The sequence below is a fragment of the Crocodylus porosus genome, unplaced genomic scaffold (genome assembly GCF_001723895.1).
Source record: "Crocodylus porosus isolate Cpor-Errol unplaced genomic scaffold, CroPor_comp1, whole genome shotgun sequence".
NCBI lineage: Eukaryota > Metazoa > Chordata > Crocodylia > Crocodylidae > Crocodylus > Crocodylus porosus.
The window spans coordinates 76,725,912-76,739,563 of record NW_017728886.1 but is presented as its reverse complement, the minus strand read 5'-3'; positions in this window follow the sequence as shown (position 1 = coordinate 76,739,563).

The window sequence follows — 13,652 nt, the reverse complement described above, 5'->3', positions numbered from 1 at the left end:
GTTCTTTTAAGTGTCCTATTGGATAACATCCCTGCTTTTAGCATTCTATAGGATGTTTTGGAAGTCTGTAGAAAGGAGACCATTCTTTATTAAATGCTGTAGGTTTATAGACTGTTTTCTCTAGCACCATATTAGTGTTACTTGTATTACAATCTGTAGAAATTTTCCATGACAGTAGGCAACTGCCTACAGACAGTCCTGAAAATTTAAATATAAAATAAATTCATTCAGAACAACACTGATGTTAATAATGCATCATAAACATTGGGATTTCAATCTCCATCTAAGACAGGAAGGTCAGTTCAGGTTTTTCTAGCTGTTGGTCGGCTCCTTGCATGTATATACTGCCAACAGGATCTTTCATCGCGCTGTCACAGAACAGAAGGCAGCATAACATCTTGAGCATACCAAGGCGGGGAGACAAATTACAGATGGCTCAGGATATGTGTCATGGTTACTTAAACAAGACAATATGAAATTACTGGCAGTGTGCAGGGGGGCTTATGCCTTCTCTGTTTTTTTTCTGACTGTGGGTGTGAATAAGTTTCTGTGTTTGTGTCATCACATTTGGCAACATGTGACTTATCTATGTTAGGAGAGTTGATTCTGTGTTGCAAAATTGCTTTAAAGCCAATCTAGTTATAGCTGTCAAAGGAACCATGTTTAGTGGCTAATCAGTCTTGCCTGATCAGGCAAGTCTGTTTCTGTAGCCAGTGGCCCTGAAAAGAGAGAGGTGGCTACTGTCACCTCTGACCATCTTTGATTCCGCAGCCCAAATGACCAAACACTCATATATAACTGGGTCTTGTGGGGCTGCTTTTGGCAAAAGGCCAGGATTAGCTTGAATTTATGCCTTTGTAGCTGTAGCTAGACTTTTAACTCAGTTTGTTGGAATTGGACAGGGCCATGTCACAAGCACTTCTGCTGCGGCCTCAAACTTGTGACCTCTGGGCTGTCAGCTGTGCACCTTAGCCACCCATGTAATCTCCCAGGGAGGGCATGGGATAGCTGAGGAGACTCCCAGCCATGGGAGCCTGGGATCAGGATCTAACACGCAATCATGCCTCCTGCCATGCACATGTGACATGGCAGGAGGTGCAATTGTGTGCATCATGCATCAGATCCTATCGCATCTTTACCTGCGCGTGTAGAAGGGGCCTCAATAATAACTTCATCATATGGACACTTGGGAAAGAATTGCTAGAGACATTCCACCTATATTTTAACAACTTTAACCCTTCCACCAAACTGACTCTTGGATACTTCACCCAGCATATTCATTTCTTGGATACCACGATGACAGTTTGCAATGGTCACCAACATATTGTATCAGAAATTAACCAACTGCTACAGCTACCTCCATGCTGTTAACTTTCATCCTAAGCACACTACTAGATCCATCATTAACAGCCGTTTGTATTCATATCCTGCCTTAGGGATCTGCAGCAGGTCTTCTGACACTTAGAATACAATCTCCAAGCCATAACCACTTAAATCAACAGACCTGGACTCAGACTTTGCTCTAACCTCCTACAATACCAAACCTGAGGCAAGCACTACAGAATCCCTCTTGTTACTTACAGCCCCCAGCTTGAACAGCTTGGAAACATCATTAATTACCTCCAAATCCCACTTGGAAAATGCTAACCATCTCAAAGGTGCCTTGGGGGACAAGCCTGTCCTAGTTTACAGGCAGCCCTTCAACCTCAGATGGTATCTCTGCAGCAAGAAACTACCTATTCTAACTGAGGCACCAACTGAGAATGTATTCCCTTATCAATACAGATCACATGATGACTACTACATCATCACTGGGCCAAACAATACAAATTAAAACACCCAGCCTTCATGTACCTGCTCCTCCACCAATGTTGTATATACCGTCACCTGCTTACAGTACCCTTCTGCTGTCTACATTGAATAGATGGAGCAGTCCCTATGTTCCAGAAAGACACACAAGCCTGTGACAGAACAATTTACACCTGGACATTCCATTGCTGACCCCAGAGTAGCTGCTCTTAAACAACAAAACTTCAAAAACTGACTTGAATGCAAAATTATGGAACAAGAAATCATCTACAGACTGGATTGTGTTAAGTATCATCTCAACAGAGACTCTGGATTCTTATCTCATTACCTTGACTAGCTCTTATACCTCCTATATCCTTACTTTGTTTATTCCTTCACCTCTCTCATCAGTGGCCTCTCCTGTCTTCATTCTTTCCCTATCCTTTATATGTAAATTACCTTATTCCTTTCAATTTAATACCCCTGCTTTCTGCAAGTCCATACATAGCATAAGTAGTCTGTGGCCTACAAAAGTTCATACCCATAGATTTAAGCTGGTTTAATAAAAGATATCCGACTCACTCAAAGAACCTTGTCTGCCTATGTCCTTAGACCAACGTGGCTACAACCTACACCCCTTGTACCCATATATTAGTATTTAGGATACTCTGTTGCAAGTGAGAGACAGAGGTTCCATTCCTTTCAGCCAGAGAAGGGAATTAAATTTGGGTTTCTTACATTCTGGGTGAGTGACCTAACCATGGGGTTATTAGGTAGTAGGGTATTAGGTAGTAGGGGAACTGTCATTACCAGCAGTTTTGTGAATATAAGCCTCCTCCTTCCAAAAATGATTTGAGCTGAAATTATTATATGGATTTGACCCAAATCTGTCCTCACACACAACTGTGAAGAGTTTTGGGATGTCCAAACTGCATCTTTGATGAATAAATTGTTTGACAAAAAACCAAAAAAAAACAACACTCAGCTCTACTAATAAGCCAAAGAGAAGGTAAGAAAAAGGGCTGAGGGGCAAGCCACAATCTGGTCAATCAATCTCTGCAACTCCAGCTTCACTTTCCTGCTCATTTCACATAAGTGATTTTGTTTATATGCATGAAATGAAAATAAATCAGTGTCATCAACTAAATGTAATGTGAAATACAGTTCTTATAAATGTTCAGGCATTAAGCTGTCCTTAAAATACATTGCTTGATAATGGTGATGCTTATGAAAGATGAGGGTACCATGTATCATTGTTAAATTGACATGATATGCTGTGCTATTGTTTCCCTTAAAATGTAAATAGCCCTAAAGCTGAGCTCTAATTGCTTTGTTCTAAAAGAGACTAACCAGTAGTCTCAACTTCTAAGTACCCACAAGAATTTACAGTTCTAAAAAAAGACCTATATCAACATTCACAAAAACTGATATAAATGTTCTAAAAATCACAGTACTTCTTGCTGTGCTCCTGTAGTGGGAAACAAAAGCTATATTATGTACAGCATGTACAATGATACGCTGTGAGGACCTTGTTACACTTTGTACTTTGATCCACACAAATGCGGGTGGATATTAGTACTAGCTTAAGTTTGAAGCAGTCACACTTCGGGCCAGCAGAGGCCTGGAGAACTGAATGGTAAGAATCTCCCCCTCCCCTCCCATTTTGGGCTTCCTCCATACCCCCATACCCACATCTCCAGTTCTTTCCCTGCCCCCAGGACTCTGGCCACTCCTTGGGGGTTCCCCCTTGCTTCCCAACTTTCCCCACCCCTGGCCCATACTATCTGTCCAAGGGGAGCAAGCAGAGAAGGGTTAACCTGCCTGCTGAGCTGCAGCTGCTGCTGGGCTGCTGTTCTTCTTGCCCAGAGAACAGCAGCAGTAGTGGCCAGGCAGGCATGGTTACCTTTCCTTGCCTGCTCCTCAGGACAGGAAGCATAGCAGATATGGATAGGAAACCACCAGGAGCTCCTTTAATTTGATTTAATTAATTCCCCCCACTTTTCAATCACCCTGGGGACCTCTGGATATCCTGACATAACCCAGACATCCTGAGAGGCTAGAGAGAACTCCAGTTTGGTTCTGAATACTGTGGGCAGACACATTTTCAGGGAAGATCAGGTGTAAGGCCAAAATTGTTGGGCTCCTCACCACTGGCAGAGACATGGGTAACTGGTGCCTCCTGACTCGGGGGGGGGGGCACCAGTGGCTGATCGCCAATGGGGAGGTCCCCCAGTGGCCGATGGCTGAGCCCAGAAGCACCAGTGTCAAAACTGGAAGCATCAGCAGCAAAACCAGAAGTGCCACCAGTGCTCCTCAGGGGGTACCAGTTGGCGCTCCCCACTCCCTGGACAGTGAGGGCCAATCTCGGGGGGCACATGCCCTCCTGTAACTCCCCTACACATTGCTTATGGGAAGAGGGATCACAGCCCACATCACTGGAGAGTGTTGGTCCGATAGTCACTGACCCATCTCTCCCAGAAAAATCCTGGGACCTGGCCCAAGTGTTTGATAAGAAGGGGGTAGATCAACTTTCCCTACATCACCCACATAATTGTCCCATTGATATTATGTTGCAGGACCAAATGTCCCTTGGAAACATCTATTCTCTCTCTGAACTGGAACTCAAGGCCCCCAAGGACTATATCAAGGAGAACCTACAAAAAGTTTTATTAGGACCTCCACATTCCTCAGCTGAGGACTATAAAGCCCAAAATATAGTCACCATCTGAAACTGCTACACACTCCCATTGATCCAAGAATTGCTGGACTAGCTCCATTTCACCAAGCTGTTCATCAAATTGAACCTCCCGGGGCCTACAACATTGTTCGCATTCATGAGGGAAATGCATTTCATAAATGATGTTTATAAGGACAGTTCCTGGACCAGTTCATGCTAAGCATCTAGATGATATTTTAATATTTTTTGAGGACCCCAAGCAGCACAAACATCACTTTCAAGTAGTGCTGCAATGGTTAAGGCAATTGTACACCAAGTTGGGGAAGTGTGAATTTGATAAGACAACAATAGAGTGATTTGGGTGTCTGATCATGCTTGCTGGTTTATCCAAGCAGGTGGTCCCAATCAGTGCCCTTCTTAAAAGGACCACCTTCACATGGACCACCTTCACCTACTGTTGACTTGACATGCATCAGATCAACACTCAGGAACTCAATATCATGATGTTAGGCAGGAGGGTGTGACACAAAATTGTATACACGCACACAAGCTACACATACAAAACTAAGGGTCTACACATATACACAAACATGCACTTCAGTAGTAGCTGTGTGTTAACACTAGGGGGTACTTGGGGGTACTTCGTGTCCTGGGTGGAGGCAAACTTGGGGGAAAAGCCAGGAGGAGGCAGAGTGGAAGAGCGGGCTGGAGGAGCAAGCTGAGGAGAGAGAGAAAACTGGCCAGGAAGCCGGGATGGGGAGTGACAAGCCAGGGCAGAAGGTGGTGGAGCAATGAGCTAGGGCAGAAGCCAGGAGGCAGTGGAGTGGGGAAGAAAGAGGTTGGAACAGAGGCAGTGGAGTAGGTAGGGATGAGGTCAGAGGCAATAGAGAAGGTAGGGACTGAGCGGAGGCAGCAGAAATGATGGAGATAGGGAGAGAGAGAGGTGGTAGAGCAGTAAACTGAGAGCAGGCAGTGGAGGAAAGGTGGAGGAAGAAGGTCGAGAGGTCAGGAGGAGAGGAAGCTGAGCCAGGGAGAGAAAGCCAGGAGGTGAAGGAGTGGAGCCAGGGGAGAAAGCCGGGAGCTCGGGAGGTCAGGAGAAGAGGAAGCCGAGCCGGGGAGAGAAAGCTGGAAGGTTGGGAGGTGAAGGAGTGGAGCTGGGGGAAAAAGCCAGGAGATCAGGAGGAAGAGAAGCCGAGCCGGAGAGACAAAGCTAGGGTGACAGAGAAAGCTGGGAGATCAGGAGGTCAGGAGTGGAACCGGGGAAGAAAGCCAGGAGACAGGTCAGGGGTTAGAGATAGTTGGGAGGCAAAAGGCTGGAGGAGGCAGGAGACTGTGGGGATTAAAATATCAGAGAGCTGGGACGCCAAGAGGTGGCAGAGGAACTGGGGAAGAAGCCGGGATCAGAGGGCAAGCTGGGGCAGAAGCCAGGAGGCAGCAGAGTGGCAGAGGTAGGGGTGGTGGAGACGGAGTAGAGTGTAGGAGAGAAAGCTGGAAGGAGCCAGAGGATAGAGAGGCTAGAGCTGGGAGGCAGCAAGGCAGAGGAGATGGGGAGGCAGAGAAGCAAAGGTGTGGGGCTGGGGGAGAAAGCTGGGAGTCGAGCTGGGGCCAGGAGATGGCAAGGAAGCTGGGAGGCAGTGGAGGCAAAAGCTGAAAGGAGCAGAGGATCTGAGGGTTAGAAGACAGGCTAGGAGAACTGGTAAGAAAGTCAGGGGGCAAGTCTGAAGGTTAAGCAGAGAGCTGGGAGGCACAGGGAGAGAGCTGGGATGGAGGTCAGAAGCAGCAGAGAAATGGGGGTGTTGGAGGCGGCAGAGAGGGAGCTGAGATGAGAGAGAGAGATGGGATGAAGGTCAGAGGGGAAGACAGCAGAGATTGGAGCAGGGTTGGGAGGTCAGTTAGACAAAACCCAACTTGGGGTTCCAAAATAACAGTTTTATTAAACAGGCAACAAAGTTATTGGTTCCCCCCCACACACACACACTCTCCTACACACTCACACAATGGTAGCAGGAGAGGAAAGGCTTAATGGAGGGATTGAGATCAAGGTGTGCAGAGACAGAACTCAGGTCCCTTGCTTGGGGGAAGAAAGTGGGTGATGGCTACCTATCCAGGCTCTGAGTTGACCCTTGATGGCCAGTTGAGGTCTCCTCCAGTGAGGTGTTGTCCAGAGCGGGTTGTCAGCAGGGCCTCTGGGCAGATAGGTGATGTGGCGTAGTGCTGGTCCAGATGGAGAGGGCGTCCGAAGGAGGTCACATTCTACCACCCTTTTTGTAGGGGTGGGCTACCTGTGACTCCAATGGGCAGGACATGCCCAGGCAAGGGCCAGTCTTGCTCAGATGAGGTAATGCAGTTCCAGGTGTCCTTGTTGTCCGGTGGGATACAATGGTGGAGTTGCTGGTTTCTATTCTGTTCTTTGTTTATATGTTTCTGGTTTCTTGGAGGGTCTTTATCTTCTACATATTGGGTTTTGTCTCTTCTCTGGTCCTGGGAGTAGGTCTGTGGTTTCAGGGAGAGTCAATGCAAGATGGTGGTCTGGTCATTAAGCTGATGGTCTGGTCATTAAGCAGGATTTGTTTTTAGGCCTGCTATCATTATGTCTCAAGCACTCTTATTCACTCTCATTCATCCAGGAACCAATTTACATAGGAGCAGTAGGTATGAGTCACAGTTGCAACACAGTTACAATAGGGTATTGGCTGGGCAGGGGACACAAAATGGAGACTTGCCATTACAACATGGAAACTTGACATTACTTTGGTTAACTTATAGGAACAGGCCTAAATCATACAATATCAATGTAAAACAGTAAAAATTAATACAGACATAATAGGAATACAGTATAAAACAGTAAAAATCAATACAAAAATAACAGAACACTATTTACAATATAAAAAGGGGCTTGTCACAATAATGGACTAGAAGAACTTAGCTTATCTATGACAACTTATAAGTACTTATAAGGAATAGAGAGGGCAGAGAAAGAGTTAGAAATAGTTGGGGAAGGAGAGGGAATGTATTTTTAAATTTCAAAAAAAGAAAAACTGGGGTTTTGTTACACTACTTTTTTAGGAAGCTGACTCCTGCCAGGTGCAATTATAATATCCTGCACTGGGAGCTTCTAGCAATCAAGGCAGCATTCAAAGAATTGCAGTACCATTTAGAGTGGTCTTGGTTTCCAGTGCAGGTACTAACCAACTATAAAAATCGGAAATTCCTGCAAACTACCAAAAATCTCAATCAGACACAGATCCAATGGTCTCTGTTCTTAACCCAGTTTAATTTCCCCATCACCTACCACCCCAGCACCAAAAACAGTGAGGGGGTATCCTATAAACATTCAGAACTTCTTCCCACAACTAACTGCATGGTCCTAAATCCAAGACATTTTATCAGGACCACAGTAAGCAAGAACCAGCTTGTTTGGTGTTGGTGACATGGCTCCATTCTCTGATTCCCAAAGATTCATTGGCCTCTCAAGTCCAACAGGACTTGGAAGGGGCAGAATCATCCTCTGCATCAAATTTCCATTTTTGTGATGGGCTTCTTTGGTACAAAGGCCGCCTGTACATCTCAGAGGGATAACTAGAGGTCAGAGTCCTACAGAAGTGCCACAATACTCCACTTGCAGGGCACTTTGGGCTTGCCAAAATCACCAGCCTAGTCCTTCAAAGTTTTCGGTGGTCCTAACTTCTGAAGAGTGTGCAGAGCTATGTTGCCTCCTGTGGATTTTGAGCTCGCACCAAGACCCCATGTACAAAGCCACTGGGCCTCCTGCAGCCACTAGTAACATGGGACCAACCTTGGCTTATGGTATCTGTTGATTTTATTACAGACTTGCTCCTTACTTTTAGTTACTCATGCCTCTGCCAATCAGGGTCCTTTTTTTTCTAATTAGGTGTCCCACCCTATTTTAATTTCCTGCTTTCCCACCCCTCCCACACACCAGTCACAGCTGATCTATTTACACATTTTCACCAGATCTAAGGGGAATGAAAAGAGCACTTGGGAACTACCCTTGAGGAGGGGGGAATAGGTATAAAGCAGGGGTGGACAAAATGATGGATCCAGCCTGTGGCCAGACTCCATTTCCCAGCAGCTCCTGCCCACGTCACTGTGGCCAGTTTCCATAGAGACTCTAGCAGTGGTGGGGCCATGATTGCATGGGGCTAGGGTTTCCATGGAGATCATCCCCAGCATGGCTGGCAGGGCGCATGACTGGGCAGAGAGCTGCTCTGGGGCTGGAGCTTGGATCTTGTGGTGAAAGCATGGTCTGGAGCTGGGGCAAAGCTGGGATCTGCTGCTTACGCACCCTTGCCCGGGGCATGCAGGCTGTAGATCACAGTTCTGTCCTGGCTTCAGACCACATTGTCACTGCCGCAAGCAGTCCTGGAGTAGCTCCACAGCCAGCCGTGTACCCTGACAGCACTGCTGGGGCTGGTCTCCATGGAAACCCTGACCCTGTGATATCCCTGCCACTGCTGGGTATCCATGGAAACTGGCTGCAGCAACACAGGCAGGGGCTGCTGGGAAATGGGGTTCACTGTGGGTCCGATCCAGCTCACAGGCCAGACTTTGCCCACCCCTGGTATAAAGCCTCTGCATGGCACCAGGGCAACTAGATCGGTAGCACTCAACCCCCTAAGCAGGTCCAGCTTAGTTCTAGGGCTACTTTTAAGGAGCTCTTTGCAATACCTAGTCCCTGCTGCACAACAAAATGGTTTCAATCTCTGGCTAGCTCTTGTGATTTCTTGGGTGCCTGCTCCTGCATTCCTGCCCATATACCTGACCCCTGAACCGGACATAGCTTCTGATAACCCTCTGGCTCAGCATGTGGCCCCCTGTTTGACCTTGGCTCAGTCCCTGACATCCACTTCTGGCACCTCCTCCAGCTTGGTTTGTGAGCTCTGGTTTGACTTTGGCTTTCCCTCAGACAACAGACACTGGTAAGCCCCCCCAGCTTTATCCACTAGGCTTAACAATTCTGTGGATCCTGGCACCTTCCCCTCCCCCTCCCAATAAAAGCAAATGTGACTGGCTGATCATGTGCTTTTTTTGACTAATTTGCTTCACTTGCTTACATTTTGAATGGGGACATCAACTGTCAGGCCAGGAAAGGCTGTCAGCTGGTGGTCATTAAAAGAATTAAGTTTATCTTAGGAAGAGAAATATCTGAGAGGGAGAATCTACTGTCTGGATTTGGAAAAAGTTGCATTTGGTTGCCCTCCTGTTATAGGAAAAAGAATATTTATCTTATATACAAGTCCTTTGCTGAAAAAGGAAAGTTTTTAGCTATTTCTGCTGTGACAGGCTTTTCAGGATTTTTTTTCACTGTTTAGCCCTGAAGAAGAGTGATGCATCTGGAAAGAAAGAACCCCCAGCACACCAGAGGCTGGGCAATGCTAACCTGACCAGCACTACAAATGAAAGGGATCTGGGGGTAGACCCCAGCATGAATGTGAGCCGGCAGTGCGACGCAGTAACTGCTAGGGCCAATAAAACTCTAGTATACATCAATCAATGCATCTCCAGTAAAACCGAAGAAGTGATTCTCCCACTTTACTCAACATTGGTGCAGCTACAGCTGGAGTATTGAGTCCAGTTCTGGGCGCCGCACTTCAACAAGGATGTGCTAAAGCTCGAGAGGGTCCAGAGAAGAGCCACCTGTTTGATCAGAGACTTGCATGGCAAGCCATATGAGGAGAGGCTGAGGGACCTCAGACTGAAATAAAAGCCTGAAAAAAAGAAGGCTGAGAGGGGACCTGATTGCGACTTACTGCTATATCAGAGACGAACATCAGGGGTTCAGTGAACAGCTGTTCACTAGGGTGCCCTGGGGGAAAACTAGAAATAATGGCCACAAACTCCTGGAAGATAGTTTCAGGCTGAACATTAGGAAAATCTTCACAACCAGGGTGTCCAGACTATGGAACAAGCTCCCCCCAGAGGAACAAGCTCCCCCCAAATACCCTACAGGTCTTCAAGAAAAGACTGGATGGTCAACTGGCTGGGGTCACCTGACCACCCAGATGTCTTTCCTGCTCATGCAGGAGGCTGGACCCAATGATCCTTCAGGGTCCTTTCCAACCCTTCCAGGCTGTACTTACTTACATTAGGAAGACTCTTTACTTATCTTTTTACTGGCATAGAGGACAGTGAAGTGATTGTTCATACCTGGCTGAGAAAAGAATCCTGATTCCTTGTTTCTACCTGAAGTTGAAAGGCTTTCTTATACTTGACATTTTTTTTCCCACCCAGGCAGCCCTTTAGGCTAGGGACAAAGTAGCAGCCCACTTATATTCTGGCTCATTTTGCATTAACAAAAATAGATCTCTTGAATCAAACATCATTCTCTAAAGCAAAGCTTGTGGAAACAAAGCCAGGATGTCAAAAAGCTCTGTGGATGTCATTACAGTTTTCCAGGCCTTGAGAGTAGTGGCAAAGCCCCTGATGAGGGCAATAGAAGCAGCATTGGCCCCTTCATAAAAGGAATGGTTGGTTCTTGGGGCAAGAAACATCCTTCCATTTCCAGAGACTAATAACAGTAACCTGTCTCTGATTCAACCTTGGGTATGGACAGAAAAGGACTAGAAAATGTAAAAGGGATAGAGACCTTTTATGCAAGTGAGAGCTCAAATGTAATGGGTTAAATTTGTTTCACTGAAAGGTAATCTTAAACTTTCATTTACTGCATAGTAAGTGTGTGTGTATGCTCAGTTACCACCCCGCAGCTGTTGCACAGTAAAGCCCTGCTACTTTTAAATTGCTAGAATTTGTTTAATTTGTCTATACCTTTTCTGGAAATTACAGAAACTATGCGTGTATATAGGGATATTAATAAACCTTAGCAGAAAATCACTGAATTCCTTCATTCACTAATTACTTGATTGGGGAAGTGGCTGAGTGTGATTTTCTTCCATGATTGTCTTATCTGTGGGTTCAAAGATGGCTGATGAAGCTCATGTGGGATCAACAGACTCTGGCTGAGTATAGACTGAGAAAGTGAGAGAATTTGCAAAGGAACACAAAACAAATTAGATGCATGTCTCATTGAAATTCAAACTCCCTTACTGAATGCCTTGGAAAACTTCAGCCAATGTGCTTCTCTTGGTTTCAAGGTAAAACAGTGATATGCTGAGTGATAATGCAGTTGATAGCAGCGGTAGGTTGTCACACCCCATGTGAACCAGCCACTGGATGGGATAAGACCTACACACATGACCAGCTGGTTTCACAACTATTGGCGATGAGAGAGGAATGTTTTCAATTGGGTTCCATTCCAAGTTTGGAATGAGAGCATGCTGTACTTCTCACAGCCTCTTCTGCATCTGTGCCCTTGAACTGGTTGCTCCTGCTCTATCACTGTTTCTGTCTCAGTCCTAGTCCTCTCCATCACTCCTTTTACCTGGCTTCTTGCTTTTGACCTAGTTATGGTTTCCATACCCAGTCTATCCCAATCTTTATCTCTGGGTTTCCTAGCCCAATCTGAGTCTCCTTGCCCAGCCAGGCCCTGTCCCTACCTTGAGTTCCTTATCTAACCTTCAACTCTCTCTCTGCTCTGTCAGTCACAATCTTCTTCCTCAATACAATCTCCTTCCATCCCACAGCCAAACAGTCTCCCCCACTTTGGTTTCCAGTCCCAGACTCTGTGTTGGGGCTATTCATTCCAGCACTTCCATTCCAGGTTCCTCATCTGATTTCAGCCTGCTTGCCCCAGTGTTCTTGTCCAGCCAGTCCCAGTGCAAAGGTTGAAAGTACTCACTGTGCATCACTGAAATTCAAGGGCTAAATTGCATTGTAATAGAACTCTGACCACCCACATGTGCAAACTGCAATTTTCTTGCAACTTGTTGGGTGAATTGTTAAAATGCTGGTAAGCATTCTGAAAATGACCAAATGTTCACTTAGGTTCACATAGATGCTGACATGAGAATTGCCTGAGTTATACTCACAGCTGTGCACTTGTGGCTTCTCATATTCTGGCCACCAGCGACTGGTTTTCCTTCTGCTTTTGGTCTTGGTAGTGTTGAGGAGTTCATGACCCCTTGCGCAGCTATTCCCAAAGACACAGAGTCGCTGTCTGTCTCAAAATTTATTCAGCATGCTGGGCACCCTGAGCGAACTCAGAGGCCCTGAATAAAACTGTAAGAGGCATTTTATAGTTTACAGACAAGATGCGTGCGCAGGTGGGAATTTTCCACTGTGAAAGAAAACAAGATATCAGATCAGTTTGAGAGACTCTTAATTGGTTCAAACTGGTTTTTGGCTACGTGCTTGTTTTTGAAACGCATTTGGGTGTTCCTTCCCCTGGCTGGGTGGAAATGCCTCCCCCACAGGACCCCGGCTCTGGGTCCAGACCGAAGAAAAGCCTCTGGAGGCAGGGAGCCCAGAGCTTGGAGTCGGCGCTGACGCCATGGGAGCTGCAGCACTCTCATCAGGGGGCAGGGGTTGACTGGGGACAGGGAGAGCAGGGTAGAGAGGCTCAGGGTCGTCTTCAGACTCCACAGAGACTGAAGTCGGAGGATCATAAGGAGGTGGAGGGGTAGAGTAAAGAACCGGTTTTGGGGCTTTTTCGGCCAATTCAGCCCACAGGTACCAATAATCCATCTGTTGAGGTTTTAAAGCTACCAGTTCCATTCAAAGGAATGCCAAATGAGACCGATCAAATGAGCCGAATTTTGGCCACTGTTCATCTGGAGCACCTTGTTGAGTTAAGACAGGCCACTCCTGTGTACACAAAATACAAGCGCGCTTCCTGCCCATGCCAGACTGCACCGGCAGATTCCCTTCTCCCCAAACCTGGAGAAGCCTCCCTAAAGGAGATCCCGGTGGGACGTTTGAAGCCGATTGTCCCATCCTCCCGAGACTTAAGCACTCTGTTCTATAAATTCCTGGGAACAGCTACCCCTCATGGCGGGCCCCGCTTACCCGATGCCCAGACCGAGCCCTCCGAATGGTGACAAACTCACCTATGCCAGCTGGGAAGGCTGGTCTGGATGACGAGCAGCCAGGTCAGCACACAAGGGGTCCCTTCGTGGTCGCCAAAATTGTTGAGGAGTTCGTGACCCCTTGCGGAGCTATTCCCAAAGACACAGAGTCGCTGTCTGTCTCAAAATTTATTCAGCATGCTGGGCACCCTGAGCGAACTCAGAGGCCCCAAATAAAACTGTTAGAGGCATTTTATAGTTTACAG